The 20,342-nt window shown below is 27.3% G+C and overlaps 1 protein-coding gene and 1 long non-coding RNA gene across 6 annotated transcripts in view; one reads left to right on the top strand and one right to left on the bottom strand.

Moving 5' to 3' along the window:
- The window catches only part of LOC127070556 (prolactin-releasing peptide receptor-like), a 71,502-nt gene extending 63,041 nt beyond the window's left edge, over positions 1-8,461 (top strand). For all 5 annotated transcript variants that reach the window (XM_051008677.1, XM_051008679.1, XM_051008680.1 and 2 more), the window contains exon 4: positions 7,501-8,461. The gene's annotated coding sequence lies outside the window, so the exon portion shown is untranslated. The remainder of the gene's footprint in view (positions 1-7,500) is intronic.
- Positions 1-19,584, bottom strand: part of LOC127070557 (uncharacterized) — a 70,065-nt gene extending 50,481 nt beyond the window's left edge. Inside the window, exons 1-2 of the long non-coding RNA XR_007784571.1 lie at positions 19,497-19,584; positions 678-786 (exon numbers count right to left, since the gene is read on the bottom strand). This is a non-coding gene — a long non-coding RNA (uncharacterized LOC127070557). The remainder of the gene's footprint in view (positions 1-677; positions 787-19,496) is intronic.
- Between the last annotated feature and the right edge of the window lie 758 nt (positions 19,585-20,342).

The raw sequence follows: 20,342 nt of genomic DNA on the forward strand, positions 1-20,342 counted from the left end.
ATGTGTATATATATAGATTTTTGGAGAGTTACGTAAAAGTAGGATTAATCGTTTCATTCTGGTTACATAATATTTTTATTGTCTTAGAAATTTTTATGAATAAAAGAAAAAAGAATTTATATATATATATGTCTTAACGATAATTTAAGATTAATTTACTATTAATACTTCTATTATACATATATATATATATATATATATATATATATATATATATATATATATATAAAAGTATTATTTCTTACATTATTTATTACTATAACATTTTTTGAAAAATATTGTATTATTTATATTCTATGTATCATAAGTATTATTTCTTGTATTATTTATTACTATTTTTTGAGAAATATTACATTACTTATATTCTGTATACTATAAGTACTATTACTTCTTATATACACATACACACTTTGTAATATGTTATACTACATACGTATATATATAAGCGTGTGGCTGTATGATTTATATTTTTCTATTCATATTGATAAACTCGATCGAAAATAATTACATATAGAAAGAGAAAAACAGAAAGAGAGAGAGAGAAGGAAAGAGAGGGAGAAAAAGAAAGACAGAGAGGGAGGGAAGGAGGGAGAGGGAGAGGGAGAGAGAGAAAGAGAAAGAGAGAGACGAAGAAAGAAAGAAAATAGATCTGGCAGATCCAAATGGTGTTTACTCACGGTTGAAAACATATTATTTTCACTCGTCCCTTTTCTCGAGAAGAACCTTGTCCTTAAATCGATTCAGTAAGACGTTTCCTTTCCTATCGGCAACAACGAAGCAATGGACCTCAACAGAGAAATAGAAACTAGTTACCAACTTTCAAAATTTCCTCATACTTTCATAAATTGTTCGGAGAGTATAGATTATTACATTTGTCTCTTCCATCGAAATAATTTTCTTTTAACTCGAAAATCAATTTACGCTGAAAGTAAAACGGATCGTTTCATTTTTATCCTTCCATTTTTATCACTTAATTTTCCTATCGTTCATTAAAATTAAAAAACAAAATTTTCATAGTATTTTCATACTGATATTTATATTTGTTGCGTACTATTATTTTTCTAAAATTAATATCATCATTATTATCATCATTGTTATTATATTTATTTCGTGTAATAATTTTAGTAATCTCATATATATGGGAGAAGTCAATTTTTCATGCACACACACACGCATGTAGATACTTCGTTATTCTTTAAATATTATTATAATAAAGTACTATTATATTATACATTATTATTAAGTAATTCTTCAAAATATTTAACAATTAATTTGAAAGATTTAATACGCTATTGTGTTGTACTGTTTAAAAAGGAAATTCACGAATTTAACGAAGTAGCGTTTTAAAGTAAGAAAAATAGAGAAAATGAGGAAGAGTAAGACAGAAGCAGTGATGTAGCAACCCTTAATGGACTTCTTCGTTTCAAGACTACGTTTTTCTTCATTTCTAAAGTGCCGGATCTAAAGAAAGGAGTATTTTTGGACGTATGGTACAAGTGATTTACACAAAAGAAGTAGGAGAGAGAGAGAGAGACAGGGGAGGGAGAGATAGAGAGAGATAGATAGTATATATATATATATATATATAGAGAGAGAGAGAGAGAGAGATAGAAGACATAAAACGATGCTTGTTGTGTCTCACACAGCTGTGAAAAAAAATTTATAGCGACGTTGACGTTAGACCAGACAGGAAAACAACTTGAAAGAAACAAGAAGAAATAGCTGCGAGACAATTTGACATATTTTAAAATTGCGACTATTTTCACTCTACTTATTATCTTTTCTTATTTTTTGATTGTTTTTTCTTCGTTTTCTTTTCTTTTTTTTTTTTTAATATACAATATATATAAGCGTAATAAATACATAGATGAGTCGTATTCGCAATAATATATCGACCTTTATTTTATTTTACTCGACGGGATAATTATTTTTTCAGTAGTTATTTATTAAAGGATAATAATGTGTTATAATAATAGTAACAGATACAAATAAGACAAATGTAATAATAATTATAATATAATGAAATAATAATAATAATAATAATAATAATAATAATAATAATAATTGATTATTGTTATTTTGTAGCGTATGCAATAGTGAAAATAATTTTTAATTGCTTAGTTTTATTATATCATTATTAATATACTTTTAATATTAATATATTCTGTCATATTATGCGTAATGTAGTATATTATTATTTCTTATTATTAATATCATTATTACTATTATTATTATTAAGACAGCAATTTAAAGAAAGAAGAATTAATTACTTCAGAAATCTACTATCCATGTAAATTAAATATATCTATATACGTTACAATAAAAAAAAAAAAAAAAAAAAAAACTTCCTATTTTTAATAAATTAATCCGTCATTAAAAGAGAAAAAAGAAAGAAGAAAAAAAAAAGAAACGAAGTCAGTTATGAATCATTAACAAGGTACATTAACAGGTAACATTCATTAAAAAGATACATCCAATTCGACGAAATAAAAAACGTGATTAAAAAAAAAAAAGAAATAAATAAAGAAACACGATAAAAAACGAAACAGAAATAAAAACGAAAACAAAAGAGAAAAGAACAAATAAATCCGTATCAGTGCTGGAATGGCGATGGAATGGCGGCTATTTGAGGGGTGTATGATGACGAGTATTAAAGAGAAAGAGAGAAAGAGAGAAAGAGAGAAAAACGGAGAGAAACAGAGAAAGAGAGGAAGAGAAGGATGAGAAGGATCGATAGAGCGAGAAAGAGGAACATCGATCTTTCTTCTAACGAGATGTTGTTGCATCTGTGTCGTCCCAACTTCAGCCCTAACATTGGCCCCTATCAACAAAAATCTCGAAAGTTTTAACGTAGATATGACGTTCGATACGTCATTTACGCTTGACTACCATAATTTATAACGTCGATGGTAGTTTGTGCTGGGATATGGTGTCGAATCATTTGTGATATATATGATATATGCATATATACAACATACATACATGTATACGTATTACATACATATACATAAATATAGTATACTATACACACATACACGAACATACATATGGGATGGTACGAATAAGTTGTTACAAATGAGATCTATTTATAAAAAGAAAAAAGAAATATTTTTATCTCGAAATTGTTAGAAATTTATTATTATTATTATTATTATTATTATTATTAATATATATATATATATATTAATATTTAAATAAATGAAAAATATTATATACATACATTATTTCCTTAATTTATAAATATATATATTTTTTATCATTTATGTATCATCCACTTCTCTCTCTCTCTCTCTCTCTCTCTTGTCGCTTTTATTCTAAGTCTTTTTACGTCCTTGTAAATTCTCGCATTAAAGTCGACTCGAGTTTTATACTCGTATCTCTCTCTTACTCTTTCTCTCTCTCTCTCTCTCTCTCTCTCTCTCTCTCTCTCTCTCTCTCTATCTATCTATCTATCTATCTCTTTTTAACTTTCTTTCTAAGCAAAAAAGAGCTTGCATACGTAATGGATATTTAGATGCTCGTTAACGACGAAAATAAGATTCGATGGTATCCGTTTTCAAATTTAAACACGTTAGTTTCTCGACGTAATTACGAAACACTTCCTATGCTCTTGCTTTAAGTTACGCGTCGTTAAGAATTCTAAATGGATAATAATTAATTATTGATATCACATACGTGTCCTTTCATCTCTATCTCTCTCCTTTCCTCTTTCTCTCTCTCTCTCTCTTTCTAGCTCTCTCATTTTTTCTTTCTCTTTCTCTTTCTCTCTCTCTCTCTCTCTCTCTCTGGCTTTTTCTCTCTCACACCCTATAAAAAATGGGCCATTTCTTTAATTTCCATACCGATGGAAATGGGATTGAGATTTGAAAGGGATTTTTCTCTCTTTTTTCTTTTTTTTTTTTTGACTTTTTTATTATATAAAAAAAAAAGGAAAAGAAGGAAGAGAGATTCAAAAGCAGAAATAGCCCGAGGTACGTGAATTTTTCCGCGAAACGATTATTTCCTTTTTCTCTCTTGTCTTTATTTTCTTTTAACTTCTTTTTCTCCGAATTAAAAAGAGGTCCTTTGAAATAATTTTACGACAGTGGCTTCGGATAAACTAGAGAAAAAGAAGGAAGAACAAGAGGAAGAAGAAAGAAAGGATAAAAGAAGAAAAGAGAAAAAAGCGTAAGCATTCGTACAAATATTTCTCGACAAAGGAGACAATTTATGTAGAGTTTTTATATATATTTTTTTTCCTCCCCAACATTTTTTTTGCAGTTTAATCTCTTCAAATTTACGCGACCAAATGAAATTGTATAAAATTTTCTTTTCGATAGTGTAATTAATAGAGACAGATTATAAATTATTTCAACGATTAATTATCATTAAAAATATATAATATAATATAACACAAATACTATTATTATTATTATTATTATTATTATTATTATTATTATTATTATTATTATTATTATAAATAACAATAACATACATGATAATAATAACTAATGATAATTAAAAGAAAAATGGAAGAAAGAAAATGAATCTAAGAAAGGTCAAGGTAGAATAAAAAAAAAAAAAGAAAAGAAATAAAAAAAGATCACGTTCTTCTCAAAAAATTACTCCAAAAAAAAAAAAAGAAAAAGAAAAAAGAAAGAAATTATAAAATAAAAAAAAAACGAACAAAATTATCGATAAAAAAAAAACGAGAGAATATGTATCCATTAATATGTACGTGATGACGTACTACTTAGATGTCGTTAAACATTGAAAAAAATGTTGTAAAATTCGTGTAGTAATTGGAAGTTACGAAATGATATTTTCGAGAAGGTAGTAACTAAGGGTAAGAGAAGTAGTAATAGCTATATTACATAGAGACATAGACGTATAGTACAAGTCCGAACGCGCGTATTAAACGCATAGTTATGCGGACATAGCCCAAGTCCGACCGTTCCGGAGAAATACCGGACACGGGACGGGGAGAAGCAGGAATCGAATGAGAAATCGCGATATGACAGACAGACAGCAAGGTTCAAACGTCGTCGTTCCAGAGAACAGCCTGCTAATATCCGAGAAATTTCATTGCACTCACGTACCTGCACCCAAAGGGATCTAAATCAATGTCCCGTATTTCTCCTCCATCTATGAGAATTTATCTCTCTATGTGTACATATGTATATGTATGTATGTTGGACCAACGACATACCCATATGTCCAATAGCTAAAGTAATCTACTGGTACGTGACGACAAAGCATGATCAACAATTGATTTCTTTTTTTTTTCTTCTTTTTTTTTTAATTCTCTTTCTTTTTCTTTATCTTTCTCTCTCTCTCTCTCTCTCTCTCTCTCTCTCTCTCTCTCTCTTTCTTTTTTCTCCTTTTCTTCCATTTTTTTTTTTTTTTTTTTTTTTGATACACCAACCTCTCCATTTTTCTACGTCTAGTCTATCCGTTCGTCCTACTATTATCGCTCTTTCACTTTTTTTCTGTACTTTTTTTCCTCCTCCCTCCCACACCGATCCCTTTTTTATCTTTTCTTTCTGGTCTTTTTCGTTTCGTTTCCTTTCCTTGTTTTTCTCTTTTCAAAACCCAACAATCGTGGTACGTGTATGTACGATCGAACGAATCTATCCTTCCTTCAATCGTTGTTATAGTATAGACTGTGTAGTAGATATACACGGATACGCGCGGAAACTTGTTAAATTTTATCCGACAGAGTGGAGATAACGTTGCTACCAGTTCTTCTCTTTTTCTCTTACGTTTTGTCCCTTTTTTTCTTGTACCATCGTCATTCATATTGTTTCGGATTTATAGAAAAGCAATTTATTTATTGTATTTCACGTTATCGTTCTATACCGCGGTTTCTTCTTCTTCTTTTTCTTTTTCTTGTTCTTTTTCGTTTCATTTGTTTGTTCTAGTTTCGTTCATTTTTTTCTTTGTTTTCGTTCTTATTTTTTTCTAATAATTTTGGAAAAGATTGTTTCATAGACAATGATATTTATCAATCGTTATCGAAGATTACATTTTTTGACTTGTCTTTTTTAATGATGTTTCGAATTTAAAAAGTAATTTATTTATATGCCTTTTCTTATTCTTGTTTTCCTTTTTTTTTTTTTACGATCGTAGAACTTTTGAATGATAGTAATATACATTAATTATTTCTTATTGATGATTATGAATCTTTTATTAAACATCTTGGAAATATGAGTTACTGAAATTAAATGGAACGAAAGTGATATTAATTCCGACGACGAAATCGTTGATTAATATTTTTGAAAGAGAAAGAGAGAAAGAGAAAGAGAGAGAGAAATACGTACGTACATACATAAATTAACATAGATATACTTTTAATGATACTAAATGCTTTCCCCTGAATTTTCGAATATTTACGAGATTGAATTCTGTTCCTATAAAATTTAATATATTCGAAAAATTAAATGGAAGAATGTGAAAAATTTATTTAACTTATCCATTAGCATATATTAATATTTATATTAATATTTTTTATATTATATTATAACTGTATAATATATATATATATTGTGTAACAATCGTCATAAAAAAAAGATATACTACTTTGTTGTATATGAAAATGTAAGAAATATTTAATAATTGAAAGTCGTTGATAGATAATATGATAATTTGATTTAAGTAATTTACTGAAAATTATTTTGTACTAATAATAATAATAATAATAATAATAATAATAATAATAATAATAATAGTAATAGTAATAATAATAATTTATCGAATAATGGAGGAAATAAAGGGAAAGGAAGAAAGAGAGAGAGAGAGAGGGAGATATGGCAAAGGAAAATTTTGATTACGTTTCAAACGATCACCATTTGCTCGAGGCAACTTATTCGAGGCGCAGTATTAAACGACCAATAAAGTTAGCCTCAATTAAGTACATACTGATTATATCGTGGCACGTGACCTGCTAAATCGTATATTTCATAAATTACTACGTGATTTTCCTCATCAATATTATTCGGTTCTTATATCATGAGCTCATAAATTTTTATTAAATAAAATTCAAAAAAAAAAAATTAGTAATTTTACACACACATACACACATACGAATATACACATTGAAAGAATAAAAATAAGATTTTATCTAGATAGGTTTATAAGAGGAAAAAGAAGACAATATAGTAAGATATTTTATTGCAGAAAAAGAATTTGTTCGAAATTAAAAAAAAAAACAGAAAATTATTATACGATGTAATTAGAAAATATATTGAAATGAATGGTAATTAATTACGAAACTTGTTTGTAACTGGAACGAATAGATATTTTCGTTTAAATAATTTATTTGAAATTAGCAAAAAAGAAAGGAGAAAATCAAAAAATTAATTGAAGAAACTCAATGGTAATAATAATGCAATATTCTTGTTTACTTATATCTATATAAGTAATCTAAAAAATAAATTTGTTTAAGTATAGAAAAAAAAAACAAAGCAAAACAAAAAGCAAACAAAAACCCGTGTGACTTTATTTGTCCCTTTTCTTTTTCAGACTTCTTCAACTGAAGATCACAATCGAAGAGTGTGGAGATGACAAAAAACGAAAAAACGAAAAAGAAAAAGAAGTAGAAGAAGAAGAAGAGGCAAAAAGAAACAAATCTCCCTAAGGCCTAGCGATTACCTGGAAAATAATTACTGTAATAAATAATCGTTTAAACTCCATCGTATTTAAGTCGTAATTCTTGAAAATCGTTGTCAATAATTATTATTCAAATCTCGTGTCCGTCATTTGTAAGATAGAACTCGTGAAATTTGATCTTGAAATAAGTAAAAGGTGGAGAAGGGAGAGGGCGCGTATCATCAAATAAAAGTTCATAACTATAATAATAATTTAAGAAACGTAAAAAAAATTAAAGAGGGAAGAAAAGAAAAAAGAAAAAAGAAAAAAAAGAAAGAAAAAAAGAAACAAAAATAAAAGAAAAAGAAGAAGAAGAAGAAGAAGAAAAGAAAAAATACAATTATCAAAAATTCATCGAGTGTGTGCAGTATTAACTCGTGTAATTTTTTGTGTGTATGTGTGTACGTATGTATCTGTATATGTATGTATTTGTATATGTGCGAATACGTGTGAATGCATAAATGTTCAATAATTAAACGGTCTCTCTCTCTCTCTCTCTCTCTCTCTCTCTCTCTCTCTCTCTCTCTCTCTCTCTCTCTCTCTCTCTTAAATCTTTCAACGATGTATTCGTTTAAAAATTAAAAAAAGAAAAAATAAATAAATAAATAAACAAATAAATTATTAAACAGTACCGCATTAAACTGCTTCACGAATTTCGATACGGGATTTGTGACTTGAATAAAACGTACCCTCTCCCTCGTAAATAAAATTGTATATTTTATCGACTAAACGATCTTATATTTAAATAAGCCCCAAGGGATTAATGGTACATTATGTATATAGGGTGGCTTATGAAGAATTCCCTCTTAAAAAGAAAAAAAAAAGAAAAGAAAGAAGAACAATTGTATTCCAAAAGTAACAAGAGTAACAAGTGAACTTTTTATCAAGCTCGTTATTATAAATTTGGCTATTGATCAAATTAAATGTATAAATATTTATTTATTTATCATTTCTTACGTCATATACGTTTTTTATTTCGATAAAAAATGTTATATATATATATATATATACATATATATATATTTTATATTAATAAGATATCTGGCTTTTTAACTTTCTTATTAATTAGAAAAATTATAATGATTAATATAATGAAATAAAATAATATAATTTTTATTTAATATCTAGTATATTATATATTATATAACAAGTTTCTTTACTAGTATACTATTTCTTTATTATACTATTTTATTATTCTAATATCATACAATAATATATAATATATAGTTTGTATATATATATTAAATATTAGAGAGAACTATACTAATACTATAATATAAAGTAATATTCTATAGAGTGTACTATTATAATATAATGATATTTATAACATAATCTTAGTGTTATATATTACTACTATATAATAACGATAGAAAACAATATTATAAAAAAAAGTAATAATAATAAAATAGTATAATAACGTTATAAAGAAACAAAAACAAAAAAAAAGAAAATCGATCGTTCAAAACCAAATTATTTCATCGAATGATTAAAACATAATTATTAAAACAAACACCAATATTCTTATCCGATCGAATGAAATTGTTTTCATAGATATACTACAATAAAAAATTATATGTATAAAAATAATATTGAAGAAAATGGGTCGAATATTCCTACACTAAGATATTATAAAAAATCAATTATCCCTTCCCGCGACTTTTCTTTTTTTTTCTAATCTAACATCTTAAGATTGCAAAACAAACGTGTCTAAATTTAAGCTATATTAAAACTACGAGCCTAATCAGAAACCCCACAAGATTTCTCGTGTATCACAAGTAATCGATGTTTAAATATCCCCTGTAAGAGTATTCCTTGGTTCGTTTATAAAAGTTTTTTTGACACCCTTAAAAATTTTTTAACAATCACCTTGTACGTACGTACATATACTCACACACACATACACCTATATACATACATTCATATATATACATATATACATATATATATATATATCTTTTCTTCAAGGATAGAAAAAAAAAGAAGGGTAAGAAAGAACCACCAGGGGTTCTACCGTTTTATTACGAAATGACCTTGAACCAAAAGAAAAAGGGAGAAATGAAGACCCTATCGAATTAGAAATAACGTTGTTCTAACGGTAGTAGAGATCTCATTGTCGCTATATAGTTAAAGTACTTACATATATACTAACAATAAGGTCACCTTCTTTCTATCACCAATGGTCGTCGACTCAATCCCCTTACCTTTCACCCTTTACCCTTCACCCTTCACCCTTCATCTCAACATCCACACCCACTCCCATCCCAATCTCAATTCCCATTCCCATACCTATTCTCGTTGAAGCAAAAACGTTGAAAAAAAAAGAGAGAGAGAGAACAGGTCAAAGATGGCGGACGAGTAAAAAAGAAGGAATCATTTTCTTTTGAAATGAATCTTCGAGTTCGATCTCTAAGAAGCAAGAAACATAAAAGTTCCATGAAGAAACCATCAAAACGACTCTAAATGTAAGACGTATACCCACAGGGGGATCATTTCGAAAACTTTCATCTTTTACTTTCGTAATTTCACCCCTTCTCTTTCTTTCTCTCTCTTTCTCTATCTCTCTTAATCTTTCTCTCTTACTCATTCTTTCTTTCTTTCTTTCTTTCTTTCTTTCTTATCGTATTATCGACGAATCGTGTATTAAAAGACCTAACTATATGTGTATGTATGTGTATATATGTGCATGTGTGCGTGTGTGTGTGTGTGTGTATTTCTAAAGTTAGTTTAATAGAAATATTCTTTACACTAACTTTAGACGTTATTATAACTTTATTAAATGACTAGAATACTAATCTTGATTGTCCGATTTTCTTTTTCTTTTTCTTTTTCTTTCTTTTCTTTTTTTTTCTATTACAAGGCTGACGGCGAGGGATTAAAAGTAGATTAAGAGAATAATACCGATATTATTTATTGTCTCGTATTATGAACAATTACGACGATCTTATATCTTCCCTCTTTTTTCTTCTTCTTCTTCTTTTTTTTTCTTCTTTTTTGCTTTTCTCCAAGGAAAAAGAAGAAAGAAAGAAAGAAGAGGAAAGAATTACAACTATCTCACGTTTTTTTCATATCGTAAAAAAATCGCGGCCGTCCGATCATTCTTCTTTTTTACGAAAAATATTATTAAAGAATCTGCTCGATATTTGCTCGTACTTTTCCTTTCTTTTTTTAATAACTAACGTAACTATCCTACACTCTTATATAATAAAAAGGTAAACGTCGTATCTATAAAAGAAAAAAAAAATAATAATAATAATAATAATAATAATAATAATAATTTGTTTTATTCTTTCTCCGTTTTACGATTTATTCTTTTTCATCCTTTTTTTTTTGCTTATTTAATTTTTTTTTTTTTATTTCCCTCTTCCGTCACTTTAAATTAGGCGTAATAAAGAGAACAAAAAGTAACGATAATCGTTGTACCGGGCGTAGATATAATATAATCAAATAATTCTTTTAATTAATTTTTATTATTTTTCGAATCGTTATAAAAAAAAAACATTACTATCGAATCGATCAGATAACTCGTAAATTCAATGGTAAGACTATAAACCTCTATCCAATGAAATTTTCTAACGTAAGGTTTTATGATCCATTTAACAAACGGCGAGAACTGAGGGAGAACGGCGCGGCTGAACGAATAAACATCGACAGCCATGTTCCTCCTGTCATCAGACGAGTTTTACCGAATGGACTTCAATTTTCTCCAAGTATAGATATATATATATATATATAGATAGATAGATACATGCTACATGCATACAGTAAAATACGCGTGAAACCAATCAAGAACAAGTTTAACATCGTGAATGTGAGTTTGTGTCTATGTGTTTCTTTCTTTCTTTCTCTTTCTCTTTCTCTCTCTCTCTCTCTCTCTCTGTTTTCCATTTCGTCTCTCTCTCTCTTTCTCTCTCTTTAATTATGTTACGTCTACGGAAGTTTTTTTTACATTTTATTTTTTTTTCCTATTTATTTTTTACACTCGGAAAGCAAACTTTAAAATAGTAATTTTATTTAAAACGTAAATATTTTTTTCTTTCTCGGTTTTTCTCGTTTCTACGTTTCTTTCTTTCTTTTTTTCTCTCTTTTCTTTTTTTTTTTTTTTTTTTTCTTAATAGATTTACGTTTAAAAACGATGTCGTATCGTGTTAGCTATATTTCGAGTAACTTCGTACGTGTAATAATTATATTTAGAAAAAAGAGAAGAGGAAAAAGTTAAGTGCGTTTTTTGTTTCAAAATACTTTTTTAAATAAAATAATAATATGATAAAGTAAAGTAATAAGATATATATATATATATATATATTTATTTATATACGTTTTATTCGAGAATAATATGTATATCAAAAATAATACTTTTGTTCGAAATCAATTCGATAGGCGCACGCAACGATGAAATTTTCCTTAAATTTAATAGCAAAAAAAAAGAAAAAGAAAAAGAAAAAGAAACAGAAATATAAAATAAAAATAAAACTCAATATAAATTTTTATTAACTTTGAATTTAAATTTTTACAATACTTTAAAAAGTAAACAATATTATTCGAAAAGAAATGTTCCTTTTAAATTATTTTTAACGAACCTTTTTATTTTCCCTATATCTCTCTATACTTTCAACGTCCCTTTTTTTTCAAGGTTTTCAACGTCCTTCGTATTTTCAAACCTTCTACTTTTTTATGATTCACCCTTCTCCCTATATCGTCTATATACATGTATATTAAATATTACATACATATACATATATATATATATATATATATATATATATATATATTGCATATTGTACACACACACACACACACACCGTATATTGTATAAACACATATATTGTGTATATGATGTGAGTTTTTATAGCAATGGAAACTTAAAAAAAAAAAGAGAATATGCTTTGAGAAATCATCGATCACCATTTGATCGCTACTTCCTCTTTTATCGAAGATTTGTTTGTTTGTAATGTCTCGTTGACATCTATTTTGTAAATAAAATAGTGGAAAAGAAAGAGAGGGAAATAGAAAAAGAGAGAGAGAGAAAAAGAGAGAGAATCAAGATACGAAGACTTCTCCTAGTCCTGCTATTTATGTTTACCCAAAGGAATGCGGAATACGATCTTGAGCTTTTATTTTTATCGACGTAGTCAAAAGCATTTTGAAAAGCTTATGAAAAGTCCCCGAAGCTTCGTGGAACGACAACCATCGCTTTGCTTTTAATATCCTTCGACCTTGTATTTCTTTTAGGTCTTCGACAGTTAATACTTTTTCCCCCGTTTCTTATTATCACATTCTTTTTTTATTATTATTATTTTTTTTTTTTTATATTATTTTTCTCACGGTTTCTCTTTTTTTTCTACTTTTTTGTTTTCTTTTGTTTTGTTTTGTTTTCTTTTCCTTTCTTTTTTTTTTAGCACCTAAATAAAGTAAAAGAAAAAGAAATAATTGTCTTAATAATTCTTTTCTTTTCTTTTTTTTTTTCCTTTTTTTTCTATCGCACATTGCAAGTGAGTTTTGTAATCAGAGAAAGTATTAATTCGTCTAAGAAATTTTTATCTCGTCTTTTTTTAATTCGCCATCCGATATGTGATATAAGGAAGACAAATTATTATTGTTAATATATGCATAGATATGCTACGCAACAAATGCATCGTATTATTGTTAAATTACATGTAAGTAAATACATGACAACAACAACAACAACAACAAAACAATAATAAAAATGCGTTATGAAAAATGTAATATTTATCTTGTCTATTCAATATAGAATGAAGACAAACAAAAGATCCGAGTTATGATGCGGCGAAACCATTGTGCTTTTTCCTTTCTTTCTTTCTTTTGTTTTTCTTTTTTCATTTTTACCATGCAATAAACTTTTAAAAAATTCAAGAACTTGATTGCAAAAGAGAGAGAGAGAGAGAGAGATAATGAAAGAAAAATGAATGAATGAATGAATGAATATATAGCTTCCTTAATATAAATTTATGATGCACTAATCAAAAATTAATGAGTTAGATAAAATATAAAATAATAATGATTTACTTCCAGTTAAGATTTCGAAAATAAATATAAAAATTTAATAATGTTCAAATTATAAATATCTATATAGACGTACATACGTACGCGCATATAGAATGATTTATATATAACGTGTACACCACAATATATACATTCGTACAATCAATAACATACTCGACGATATTTAATCAGACATTTTGAACGTATACGAACGTGTAAAATTCAAATCTACAATGCCAAACGAATTTGTATAATTTATATTTCTACCGCAACTCGATCGTACGAAATATCACGTAATGCGATATTACGTAAAATTTTAATTAGCATTAACAAATTGGACGATTTCGATCATTAACGTCAATCTAACACTCGAATTTTAATTATCTATTCCGTTTTTAAGTACGCGCTTTAAGTGAAAAAATTATCATAATTTCGAACTGCGTTAATTGAAAATTATTCCTTTCTTCTTCTTTTTTTATTTGTTTCTTTTTTTCTTTCTGCTTGTTTTTCTTTTGTTCTTTTTTTTTTTTCCTTTTCCTCAAGCAAATCTATTTCTCACGCAAAAATCTTCGGAAATTAATATAGTATGATAACGTAATCTCAGCTTTCATTTACTCTTGTTAAATATTCATCGTAATAAAACAGTCAAACCTTCAAACTATGAAAATATATCATCGAACCGCTTCATTTTTCTTCTTTATTTTTTACTTGAAAATATTCGGAAATTAACATATTGCGATAACATAATCTCACTCTTCATATATTCTGTTTACGTATTCATAATAATAAAACAATTAAACTTTCAAACTATGATAATAAATTATAGAACTACTTCGTTTTTGCATTGTTTACTTGAGAATCTTCGAAAATTAACATACTACGATAACATAAGCTCACTTATCACTTATTCTATTTAAATATTCATCGTAATGAAACAATCAAGCCTTCCAACTACGAAAATAGATCATCGAATCCCTTCGTTGTTCTATTTCCTACGCAAGAATTTCCGAAAATTAACATCTTTCGTCAACATGACCTCACTTTTCATTTACATTGTTTCATTATTGTAATAAAACAATCAAACTTTCAAACTAGAGGATATGGATATTATTCTCTTCTTTATAATTTCATAATTAGACATATCGCGATAAGATAATCTCACATTTTTGAATTTTGATAATGGATCACTAAACTGTTAGAAAATTATTCGACTTTGATAGATTTTATTTCAGTTCGTTTTGATTTTTTTTTTTCCTTCCGGTCAATTTTAACACAAAATAAAAGTAATTTTTAGAAATGGACAATGATTGAGCTTGAAAAAAGAGAAATGTGAATTCTAAAAAACGATTCAATCTTTTACATTCCGCTGTCATAATGGGAATGTAACTATCGTTCGAATTTAACAGAGCGTTATTTAAGAGTATTCGTAATCCTTCGACCAAAATTAACGCGAATATTCTTTCGAACTGTCCCGCGTCAAGAGCTCTCTGAATGTTATTTCCGTTTAAAGCTATGCTCGTTCTCACTTTCTCACTATCTCTCTCTCTCTCTCTCTCTTTCTCTCTTTCTCTCTTTCATTCAGTTAAATGAGAAAAAAGAAGAGAAAAAAAATAGAAAAAAGAAGACGTAATTACCACAGAGGTTAACGACGAGAGACAAAACGAAACAAAACAAAAAAAAAGAAAAAAAAAGAGTAAAGAGAAAAAACAAAAGCATAAAAGAAAATGGCTGCCCTTATACGCGTTCATAGCCATATATGATTTTAACAAAAACATCACGACAATGGATGGTGATGATGGCGGTGACCATGGTAGTGGTTGCAAAACGTAATCTCATCTCGTAGTACCTCATTCGGCCTTTTTCATCGATCCATTATGCATGTACGAGAGAGAACGGTAAGTGTATTACAGTTTTACCTTTACCGTTAATAGTTTGCACGTCACGTAATTTCCGATTGGAGTTTCAAACAAGGTATGTACTCTTTATGAGGATGCTTTAACATTTTTTTTTGTGTCTATCTATGTATGTATGTATGTATGTATATATGTATATATGTATGTATGTACGTATGTATGTATGTATGTATGTATGTATGTACGTAGGTAGGTATTTATTTATATATTCCTTTATTATGCAAGAAAAGAAAAATAAATATGTTTAAAAAACTTATCGTATAATTTATATCTGATTATGAACGTTTATATCAACGTCACTAATAGATCATTAATAGATTTATTTAAAGACAAAAAATATCTGTTTTGTGTTATAATTATTTAATCTTGAAATTCAATGAATTAAATAATGTCTTATTTAAAAAAAGGTAATTTTTTTTATATAATTTCTTAATTCGTCGATTCGTTTCTTATTATTACGATTAATACTGATTTTGTAAAGCACAGATGTATGTACTTAAATGCACATTAATTAAGTAATATGAAATTGTAATCTCATTAGGAAATAATACTTTAATCAATTTTCTTATTGATTAAATTTTTAACTTTGAAACCTTCGAGTAATTAATTTCTTTGTAAAAACGTTAAATGTTTTTATAAAATCTCTTTTTAAACTGTCGATTAATTTGCTTTATTTTTTGTTTTTTTCTTTTTTTTTTTTTTTTTTTTTTTTTTTACCAATACAATTTTATAACAAAGGAATATAATACATATATGTGTTATAACTCTTTATATAGATTTGTAACCACTTAAACTTTAATCAAAATTTCCAAGTACTATTTCAATCAAATATATCTATAGTTAAATATCTAACCTTAAACGTTTCGAATAATTAATTTCTTTTTAAACGTGTAACATTTTCTGTACAATCTTCTTTTTAATTTATCAATCAATTTATCGCGTTATTGCCAACAGCATTTTATAACGCATACATATATACATACATAAAACACACACACATAAATGTTTAACCAAACATTAGTTATAGTTAAATTTAATCAAATTAGCAAAGGTAGTACTAATTTAATCAAACGTACAATTAATAAATATCTATCCTGTTCGTTGGTTAATTTTTAATAAAAACAAATTTTTTATATAACCTATCAATTAATTTATCGTTTTATAACGAACATAACTTCATGACATACATACATACAGACAAATTTGTAATCACTTGACAGTTGTATTTAAAACCAGGGGAAAACAAAGAAAATAAAAAAATGATGGTTTAAAAAAAAATGTGTAAATGTAAAAAAAAAAAAAGGAAAATGTCTAAAATTTGTAGTCACTTTTTCCGTAATTTAAAGGATTTCCTTCCTGCCCTTTTTTCTTTTTTTTTTTTTTTTGTTGGATGAAACAAGATTTACGAACAATTACGTCCGGTACGAAAAGTTTTCTCGGTGAAAAAATGAGAATTACACCAATTCGTAACAATAATATTATAAAAGATGAAAATGTCTACTCGACTGAAATATATTTGTTTTTTTCCCCTCTTTCCTTTTTCTCTATTTTCTTTTTTTGAAATTCCTATTCTCATTTAACAGTAGAGAATATAAAATGAGTAAACTTTCACAAATGAGAAATCTCTTATTTCGCCCCTCCTTTTTTTCCCTGTATTGCCTTACGCAACTCAGTACCGAATTAAATTCCAATGTTTCCATGTAAAATAGAATTAAATTATTAACTCGATTCTCGTAGCTTACGAAATTCCCGTAAATTCGTTTTAAACGCTATATACAAGTTAATCAACCTAACAACATACATACCAGAGAGAAATAATATTTGAAAATTAACTGGATATTCACATTTATAATCTTATGTTTTTGAGGTTAGTATTCAAAGAGTATTCTGAAAATATACATATATATATATATATATATATATATATATATACACACACGTGTATGTATATACACGAAGAATCAATTGAATTAATAATTGTATAATTATAATAAAAAGGATAAAGCAATGATTCATATCGCATTGTTTTTTTTCAAAATAAAAACAATATATATAATTAAATTCTATATGAATAATAAAATATCGAAAGGAATAATTGATACTTCAAATCATTTAAGAACTTTCTTAACCTCTACCTCTCTACGAAATTACATATTTCATAATCTTCGTAATAGTATGCATTATTACATTCTTTTTTTTGAGGTTAAAATTTAAAAATGAATATTCTTAGATGATAAGACTTGTATCATCGATTTGATTCTTTATACATCGATCGATACGAACAATAAAATATCGATCGATCAGAACAAAACATTAATATTAAAATAACGTCTTTTTTTTTAATTGAAATCCGTCAATAAGGTAGGAAATGCAATAGGAAACGTAAATTATTAACCCACGAAGCATGGAATCTGCGGGATTAACCGGATCGTAAGCATGGTCATAACCACATCAGATAATGCGTAACGATAGTTCGAAGGAAGTTGAAAGCACTACAAGTTTAATTACAGCATCTTTGTGAACAACTATTGAAGCATAAAGTTCTCCCATATAAACGAACTGTATATGTATATATACGTGTATATATATATATATATATAAAACGTGATGATATTTCCTTTCATATTATATATATATATATATATATATATATATATATATATATATATGCATGCTATTTCATAGATAATGTAACGTCATATCTAACGACGAATAATAATAATCAAATAAATCGGGAGTAACCTATTTATATTATAATAAAAATAATATTTATTGGCCATATCTGTTCGAATATGAAAATTAACGTTACGCGAATGAAACTAACCTAAAATTATCATAATTGCTAATGATATATTATAATAATTTCGTTCATAATTATTATATATTCTCACGAAAATTAATCGAATAAAACTAATCTCAAATTATCGTACCACTAATATCGCATTAATAATTGTTTTATTAGAATAATTTTCGCATGGAAATTACTCTTAGTTAAATAAATCTAACCTCGAATTATCCGATGATTGATATCGCATTAATAATACGATTATAATAATTTTCTCATGAAAATTAATGTAACTTGATAAAATTCAACCGCAAAATGTTATTATTTTATCCGATTAATATAATACTTATAAACATTTATATACTAGAGATAATATTAAAAAAAGAAAAAGAATCTATCTCCAAAGTATCAAATTCGATGTGAATATCTTAATAATTTTATGATTTAGATAACATAATTTTTATTTTAGAAATAGTTAATAAATTTATACGACATAATTATTACTATTAATATAATAATAGTAATAATTATACGAATAATAATTATTATTATTTTCTAATAAATAAATTGATTAAAAAATAATTACTTGTCTCTTCGATCGAAATAATGTGTCTCCTTAAGGAAATATTAAAGAGAATTGAAAATGATCGAGTTTTTGATCGAGTCTAATTAAATTGAAATACCACAATAAGACAAAAACGTTCGTCCTTGGAGGTACGTGAGATTATCAAGGGATGCATCAAAGGAATGTAGATCGGTAACCTTGAATTCTCAGAGAACACCACGGAAATTGACTTTGCTATGAGTTTACACGCTTCTCTGTAAAAAAAGCTGAGAGGAAGAGGGCACCGTTCATAAATATCCATTTTGTGGATATTTATCCCGATATGGCGGACTTCGTCGGAAACGTAAAAAAGAAAAAAGAAAAAAAACACCAAGTTTTCGTTTCGTGTCACAATAGCAATAAATATTCGCAATATTAGACGTAAGATAGAACGTGTGATAAGAATTAAATCGAAAGAGAAACAATCGTTTAAAATTGTTCGAAATTAATCCCAGGGAATAGCAATTCTCATATTTACTATTAACAATCGTTACAAATTCCTATCGTGATACGAATTTCCGAATTTCCGAAAATCTTAGAAATTACTTTGTTCGTGAAAACTAATTACCTTATTTCGATGTTAATCCATGTCGAAAATCTTAGTATTGTTCACTGATATTTCCGCGATTTCAATTTAACCGTTCGATCCCGTAACGGTCAAAAAGTAACTGATTTTCTTTGTACAATTACGGTTTAAATTCGCGACGTAATTCCCGAAACTAGAGTCATCTTTAGTGAATTATATAAAAAATATATAAACTCGCGTCGATAATATTGTTCATCGTTTTTCACTCGATTTACCAACCTACAATGATCTACAATCCCCGTTAATTAACAATAAAACGAATATAAATTCACGTCGATATCGTAGCTAACTGTTCGATATTAATTTATCGACCGTGCAGGATTTGCGAGTTCCTTAATCGATTATACAACCAATCCTATTCGATTTATCGAACATAACTTTCAATTCGTTCGAGTCGAACTCGCATACTATCGTAGAGATGGCGCCAGGGTAACAAGTTTTCTCGCTCATTTGATCTACGTGGACATCCTTATCGACTAAGATCGTTGCATTCGATATATATATATATATGCATTCGTATACATTTGTATGCATATATATATATATATATATATATCTATTGCAGAAGACGAAACGAGAGTTATGGCGAATATAAGAGAAATCGAAGAAGGATCTAAAGATAATTTATGAAATAAATTCAACCCGGATATGAATTTCATTTAACATAAACAATACTCGAAAGATTGTCGATGACGTGAATACTGTTCCAAGTAATATAATTCTTCCCTATGGAAACCCTTGAAGTTCTTAAAGGAACACGTGACTGGTCTGTGGCAGTGACGTTTGCAGCCTCTTTCTGACGTTTTCCATACACTAAACAGCCCAGTA

Source organism: Vespula vulgaris, chromosome 18 (genome assembly GCF_905475345.1).
Source record: "Vespula vulgaris chromosome 18, iyVesVulg1.1, whole genome shotgun sequence".
Lineage (NCBI taxonomy): Eukaryota > Metazoa > Arthropoda > Insecta > Hymenoptera > Vespidae > Vespula > Vespula vulgaris.